Raw genomic sequence first — 7623 nt, forward strand, 5'->3', positions numbered from 1 at the left:
CCCGGCCCCACCCCCAGGGCGGGACCCGCCCGGCCGCCGTCCCGCCCCCGCTCCACCTGTCCGCAGGGTGGGCTCGGTGATCCCAGGCTGTGGGGCAGCCCGCGCCCGGTAAGGCTAACCTGCACCCCGCGCCCCCGCCCTGGCTTCGCGGGCGGCGCCCCCGCCCCGCCCCGGCTTTGTCTCTCCGTGGATACACCGCGCACACCGCGCCTGGTGTTTACCCGGGCACTCAACTCCCTGGCGGGAAGGGCAGGCGCGCCAGAGAGCAAGAGGCTGCGCTCACCTGCGCACCCCCTGCCGTGTCCGTCCTTCCCACTCGCTGCCCGCCACGCCTGGCCTCGCGTGAGCCCCGCAGCTTAGGACCCAGGACTGCCTGGGCCGCTCAGCAGGTGGCAGTGCAGCCCCTGGGACGGCTGACACTGCAGGACCTGTCCTCCGCCTCCAGCCCAGGCCAGGTCAGCCCTACAGCTCCATCCAACAGCTCTAGGGCTCCCTGTGATCTCCCCAGCAGCCAGCCCTATTTCAAGCCAGTAGCTCCACGGACCCACCCCTTATATTTCCACATCCCAGAGAAGCCAGCTAGGGGTTCCTGAAAGCGACATTTGCTTTCAAGTGGATTCCTGAGGGCTGCAGACTTTAGGGCTCTGCAACTGAGCTTTGGGCCCACCTTGATGCCAGGAAGGGACCTTCCACCCAACCTAACGCGATGGCCAAGGCCATGGCCTCACCAGCCAGGACCACAGACTCAGCCCTGCCCCATGCACTTTGCCAAGGTCCCAATGGGCATGGGCCTCTTTGTCCTCTCCCTTGTCCTTCTTCTCCTATTCCCTCCCCTTTTTCCTCTCTTTTCTATTCTTTCTTTTCCCCTCCCTTCCCCGCTCCTTGTGTGTGTTTAGTCCTGTCCCACTCTTTGTGACCCCGTGGACTGTAGCCCATAGCCCGCCAGGTTTCTCTGTCCATGAGATTGTCCAGGCAAGAATACTGGAGTAGGTTGCCTTTCCCTTCTCCAGGGGATCTTCTTGACCCAGGGATAGAACCCAGGTCTACCCGCATTGCAGGCAGATAGATTCTTCACCATCTGAGCCACCAGGGAAGCCGTTTTCCCCTCCTTCCTCTCCCCCTATTTTTCCTTGTCTGCTTCCTCCTCACTCTCTTCGCCTTTCTCTCTTCCTCCTCTCCTTTCTCTTCCTGGCTAACCCCCCACTCAAGACATCTCTCACTCTGACCTATTGGCTGGTTGACTGCAAATGTAGGTTGTTAGGTATGTTAGGGATCCTGCTGAGGGTCTCCTGACTCAGACTTACACTTGGACTGCTGGTTCGCATGCTCCAAGCGGAGGCTGGCCACTGGATGTGAGCAAACACCAGCCTGCAGATACAGTGGCTGGAGTGACAGCGCCTGTGCATCTCTCACCATCATGCCTCATTTAAAAACACCGTGTCAATCATTCCTCCTCATTTCCCCCTTCTCTGTATGAGGGTCACCCTTGAGGTCACTGCCACTGCACCACCATTACCAGTGCAGCCTATGCCACCGTCATTGCTGAGGGTTTCCAAAGCCATCACTTCCACCACCACCCCGGAGCTCCCTGGCCACCTCTGTCACCACTACCAGCATGATCATCATCCTGGTCATTAAAGCAGACCTGTGGGGACTTGGCAAAAACGACTCCAGGGTGCTGGGTTGGGAAGGAAAGAGACTCAGCTGATTTATCCGTGAAACACCTCTCAGACACACACACAGGCCTCTCAGCACACGGAGGCCTTTGGTGGCAGTGGTGTCGGAGGAAAGGGACAGCAGAAGAGAAAAGAGTTGGAGCTAGGCTTGGCTACACATAGTGGAATGATGCCAGTTCTCTTGTAATCACTGTGAGAAGGTTGAATAATCAATAGAAATCAAAACAATTATAGTTGCAGGAATGAATCTATACTGCACCCTTGTCCTGTTGTGTATCATGCTGGGATGAGCACTTTGCATCACTATATATGTTATTATATATATAATATGTATTATTGGGAGGAACATTGTAGCCTACGGTGATTTTGTCTCCAATTTCAGGGGACTCCTTGAAACCAGCCTGATGCCCGACCAGGAAGTCCTGCATGCCATTCACAATCCCACTGAGAAGCAAGTCCTGCTGCCCCATTGTACAGCTGAGGAAGAGGAGACTGGGAGAAGCGGAGTGAGGCCTGTAACCACCAGCTGTGGTGTGAGAAAAGCAGCATTTTCCAGAGCTACGGGAAGGCTCCAGGAGGAAAGGGCCAGGCCATGGGGCCCACATGGAGCCAAGGGCCTGCAGACCAGTGCTGCGGGGGCTGGCAATGAGTGCTAGAGCCATACGTGGCACTTAGGGAGTTCAATAAATCTTTATTGAATGAATAAGAGGGCAAATCCCTGTAACACCAGATCCAAGAGGGAACATGAGCCAAGAGGCCAGGAGCCAACTCCCTGCCTGCTACCCAGCTCCTCTGGACTGGCTGCCCCAACCCGACACTCTCACAGCCACCCTGAGTCCTTCTGTCTTTCTGTCTCAGTGCTACTCAGCTGTGCCAGCTCTACCTGAGAGCCACCCAGGATGCCCCGTGGGGCCACCTGAACAGAGGCCAGGTCAGGCTGACCCTTGCCTGGCCTCTGTCCCTCCTTCCTCTGTGGACACCCAGACCCCAGGCATGCCCAGTCCCTATGGCCCATACTAGTGCCGGTCTGGACATGCAAGGTGGTAGGAAGTTCAGAGATGGTTAAGCCGGGTCTGGTTCCCCACCTTGACCGATTCTCTGGGGTTCCCATCCTGGAGCAGTGCCCTCTCCCTTCCTACATGAGGACAGGCCCTTGGGGTGACATCCTGGCTGTTCAGCCTTGGGCTCAGCTTCCCAGAGCTCCTGAGGTCCCACAGAGCCTGATAGTGAGGGCTACAAATGAGAAAGAATTGGCCCCCTTTATCCCAGTCGCCACCCATGGGGATAGTGCTGGTAACAGGCAGGAGAGCTTTGAAGGTCTCCCCCAGACACCCCCAGCCTTCAGCCTGGCCCAGACTTTGTTTCTGGCAGTGCTCATGCCTGTTTAGTTTCCTTCTTGCTCTTCCAGGCTGTGCTGTTGGGGGCTGAAGTGCAGCCCTAGGCCTCCTGCTGCCTGTCTAACCTCTGTCTACACTATTTGCCTCTATCTGGCCTCCACTGTGGGTAAACTTGAGAAAACTTGCCCTCTTGGTCTCTGCATCTGGAAGGCTGGACAAGGCAGGCCTGGGCCTCAGGGACCGGCCGTGCCCCCTCCACGAAGGTGGCCCACTAAACCATCACTCTCTCCTCTGCCTGTGTCTCCGGGGAACCTGTTTCCCGGGCCTAGCCGGCTGAGCAAGCCTTGGCCCGCCCAGCCCTAGCGTTGCTGGCTCAGGTTTCCCCACTTTCTGGTTTTCTCATCTCCTCTGCCCCAGGCGCTGCCTGCTTTCTGGCCCAGCCCCCACCCGCCCGGAACTGGATCCCAGAGAGGGGGAGTGATGGAAAGGGGGCCCCCAGGAGGGGGTACAAGGCCTTGCTTGCTGCACCGGGAAGGGGGCGGGCGGTGAGGAGTCACCCACGCCTGGCTCAGCCTTCTGCCCAGCCTGCCCCAGGGGCTGGCTCCGAGCCGATCAAAAGCTGGAACGACCCACCTCCCTGGCTGCTCCCCAAAGCTGCCTCTAGGCCTTTTCTGCTGTTGTCCCCTCTGCTAGGAATGCTCTTCAGTACCAGTGTAAGCCCTGTGTTTCCTCTAGCCCAGAGCCTGTGGCCACCTCCATCACCCTCCACACACTGTCCCTTTCTGCACAGGGGCCAGGCTCCCTTCTTGAGGCAGCTTCATCCTCCCCTTCCATTCTGGAGCCCTGCAGGCCTCCCAGGCCTCTTTGAAGAGTTCTGCCCTCGCTCTCATCTCTGGGTCTTCGCACATGCTGATCCCCTGTGCTGGAATGCCTTTCCTATTTCCTCCTAGATCCGGTAGGCCTCTGGGAAGACATGACCTCCCAGGAAGCCAGTCCTAATGTTTGGGTCAGAAGGTTTTTTAGACCCTAGGGGTCCTGCAAGTCCATCCAGAGACCGAGACACCCAGGTCTCTCTGTGTTCTGGCTGGGCCCCACACAGACTCATCAGCCGCTGCTTCTCGTGTGCATTCAGAGTGAACAAAAGAGGGAGTCATGGGATCTGAGTTGCCCATACTCATCTCATCCCATGTTTGTATTACTCTGTGTGTGTGTTTGTATATTGAGGGAGGTGGGAGTCGGGTGAGCCTAAGCTTGACTGGCTGCCAAGTGACCCATGACCATCAGCCAGCCTGAGCATATCCTGTTTAGATAGAGGCCAGACAGCCATCCCTTACCCACTCGGGCCTGCCCAGCCCTTGCTGGGGAGCCCAGGTCCTGGGCCTAGAGCTCAATCCTTATCTGCTCCAGAAAAGAATCTTTACTAAGAACTGAGATGGAAATTCTGCATTTCCCCTGCCCCCATGGTGCAGGCCTTTTTTCTGGGTGGCTGGGCCCAGGATCATTTACGGTTGGGCAGCCCCCACCACTGGGTAGAGGTGGGGGCTGTGGAGTGTGGCTGCAAAAACCTTGGATCTGGAGCCACTCCTTGGTTTTGCTCAGCTCAGTTGAGACAGTCCTATCCTTCCAGCTGCTCAGGCCAAAAAGTCTTCGAATCAGCCTGGACTCTCACATCTCCATCTAGACCTTTCAACTTCACCTTTAAAATATACAAAATGTCAGGTGACCACTTCCTACCTTCTCCCTGGCCGCCAGCTCCGCAGTCATCGCCTCTGCAGCCACCACCTCCGCGGCCAATCTCGTTTCTCGCCTGACAGGGACAGGAGCCTGCTTTCTGGGCTCCCTGCTTCTGCTCTTGCCTCCTGCTAACCAGCCAGGATTCGGAGAAGCCCTGTTAAAATGGAAGTCAGGGCCTGTCTCTCTTTTGACCAAAGTTCTCAATGGCTCCTACTTCCTTGAGAGTCAAAGCCAAGTCCTTGCAGTGGCTGTCTCCCCAGCCCCCCTCCTCATCTGACTCACGTCCTCCTGCTCTTGGCTACAGCCTCCTCTCTCTCTTCCTCTCACACCAGGCACACTTCAATGACTGTTCTCTTAACCAACAAAGGTCCGTCTAGTCAGAGCTATGGCTTTTCCAATAGTCATGTATGGATATGAGAGTTGGACTATAAAGAAAGCTGAGTGCTGAAGAATAGATGCTCTTGAACTGTGGTGTTGAAGAAGACTCTTGAGAGTCCCTTGGACTGCAAGGTGATCCAACCAGTCCATCCTAAAGGAAATCAGTCCTGAATATTCACTGGAAGGACAGATGCTGAAGCTGAAACTCCAATACTTTGTCCACCTGATGCAAAAAACCGACTTAATGGAAAAGACCCTGATGCTGGGAGATTGAAGACGAGAGGAGAAGGGGATGACAGAAGATGAGATGGTTGGATGGCATCACCGATGCGATGGACATGAGTTTGAGTAAACTCCGGGAGCTGGTGATGGACGGGGGAAGACTAGTGTGCTGCGATTCATGGGGTTGCAAAGAGTTGGACACGACTAAGCGACTGAACTGACTTAACCTGGATGATCTTCCTGCAGGCATCCCCCTGCCAGCCCCTTACCTCCTTCAGATTTTTGTTCAGATAGTCCCTGTCACAAGTAGTATCTGTCACCACCACCCCAATGCGCTTGACTTTGCCTTCCCTTCCTCTCTTTTTCTCCTCCTTTATTTCTTTTTTTTTTCTTATTGTTTATTGTCCATTTCTCTACCCCTGGTAGACTATCAGCATCAAGAGGGCAGGAACTGTTCTATTTGCTTTTTCCCCAGCACCCAGAACACAGACTGGGATATAGCATCCTCACGGAATGAGAGAAGGGCTCTGCCCAGGGCCCCTCTGCACTCTGGCCAGGGGCTGGGCGCTGCTTCCTACCCTGATCTTTGGGCCTCTGCTCCCACTCCCTGGAGCTGTGGACAGGGCAGGGATGGATGCCCATGTGCTGCTTCTTCCTCCACGGAAGAGAGGGCCTGAGGAGAGAATGTCTCCAGCTACGGCCCCAGAGACTCAAGGTCAACTTTGCCTTGGCTTTAAAGACAGGGAAAATCTAGTTGTGAGTGCCCCCCCACCTACCCCGGCCAGGGGCAGGCATAGTCCTTCAGGCAGAGGTGTGTCTCAGAGCTAGGGGAGACCAGGGCAGGCCCCCAACCAAGCTAAGTCCGCTGGGCTCTGATCCTGTGGGCTTCTGGCTGCCTCCCAGGCCCACATCTGCTGCACACACCCCTTCCATGTGTCTGTGTGGCCACAGTCCTGGGGGAGGGGGGCCCAGGGAGGGTCCTGCAGCCAGGCCTGCAAGCCGAGATCTGGACTTACTTAGTTCCAAATGACTGGGGAATGTCCCTTCCGTGACAGCCGCGGCATGGCCTCCCCTGGTCCCTCGTTGCCAGCAGGGAAATGGGGCCCAGATAAGGCAACCCCCCGAAGTGGGAGGGGCTGGTGGGCAGACCCTGGGCACCCTGCCATCCTGGTCCTCCTCCCTTAGCCTGGATTCAATACGAGGCCACTGTCCTTAGCCTCAGACCAGAGATCTAAGGCCAGAGTATCCCATCTGGGTCTCCATCCCTCAGGAGCCAGGAAATGGAGGATCTTGGCCAGTGCCATCGCCTATTCTAGGCTGTAAGGCATCTGGGGCACAGCAGCATTGGGACTGGCCAAGGAGGAAGGCTCCATGCAGAGAATCTCCCCATTACAGCTCATGGCCTCTTGCCTTAGAGGAGTATCAGGTAGCAGGGCGGATGCCAGGCAGTGGGGAGCTGGGACTGCCCTGGCCAACCTAGTGCCTGCTAAGCACTCCATCCAGAATGATGAACCTCCCTGCTCCGCGTGTGGTTGGCAGGGCAGTGAAGCCAAGCCTACGCCCCCTGCCCTGGGACAGGGTGCCATCCTGTCCTGTGAGGGTTTAATTTCTGAACATAACTGGGTGGAGTGGACCCCTTGGCCTTACCTGGCCTCTGAACCTGCATCCAGGAATCAGGGGCTCCACTTGTGCTATCTGTGGAGTCTTAGAAAGGATGAGGGCCTCTGGCTTACATTGGTCAGAACATCACTGTGCACCCATTTCACAGAAAGGAATACCGAGTCCTTGAGGAGCAGGAGCCTGGGCAACCTTGTCTGGGGATTCCAAACTAGGGTCCCCTTGAATGTTGGGGTGTAGCCTCTGATTGAGGAATGACTAGGACTGGCCTGAGGGTAATGAGGGCAGTAGAGTCTGATTTAAGATTTTACAGGATTCCTCTGGCTTCTGGGGGCCAGAAAGGGAGTTGTGAGCATCAAGCGAGAGGACAGGAACCTGGGTAGATCACTAGGAGAGCTGCTGGGGATGCTCAGCTCAGCCAGGGTCCCCTCACTTTTCCCTTTTGTGTATGAGATCTGACCCAGACTTTTGGAATGGGGAAAGTAGCTTCCTTCCTAGCCTTATACACCTCCACATGTGGCCTGGCTGGCCGGGCTCCCTGCCCCGCTCCCCTGAGACAGTGGTTTAAGCTTTAATCCGAGGACAAGTTTCAGCAAAGCTCATGTTTGCCGCGGAAGGAGCAGGGACCAACCTAGATGGAGGGATAAGGTGGGAGGGGG

General features: G+C 56.3%; 1 protein-coding gene across 2 annotated transcripts in view; it reads right to left on the bottom strand.

The window, feature by feature from the left end:
- Nucleotides 1–4936, bottom strand: part of SEMA3F (sema domain, immunoglobulin domain (Ig), short basic domain, secreted, (semaphorin) 3F) — a 33294-nt gene extending 28358 nt beyond the window's left edge. Inside the window, exon 1 of one of the 2 annotated variants that reach the window (XM_010851832.1) lies at nucleotides 4748–4936. The gene's annotated coding sequence lies outside the window, so the exon portion shown is untranslated. The remainder of the gene's footprint in view (nucleotides 1–4747) is intronic. The other variant, XM_010851833.1, reaches the window with a different exon arrangement.
- Nucleotides 4937–7623: the final 2687 nt, after the last annotated feature.

The sequence above is a fragment of the Bison bison genome, unplaced genomic scaffold (genome assembly GCF_000754665.1).
Source record: "Bison bison bison isolate TAMUID 2011002044 unplaced genomic scaffold, Bison_UMD1.0 scf7180017864304, whole genome shotgun sequence".
Classification (NCBI taxonomy): domain Eukaryota; kingdom Metazoa; phylum Chordata; class Mammalia; order Artiodactyla; family Bovidae; genus Bison; species Bison bison.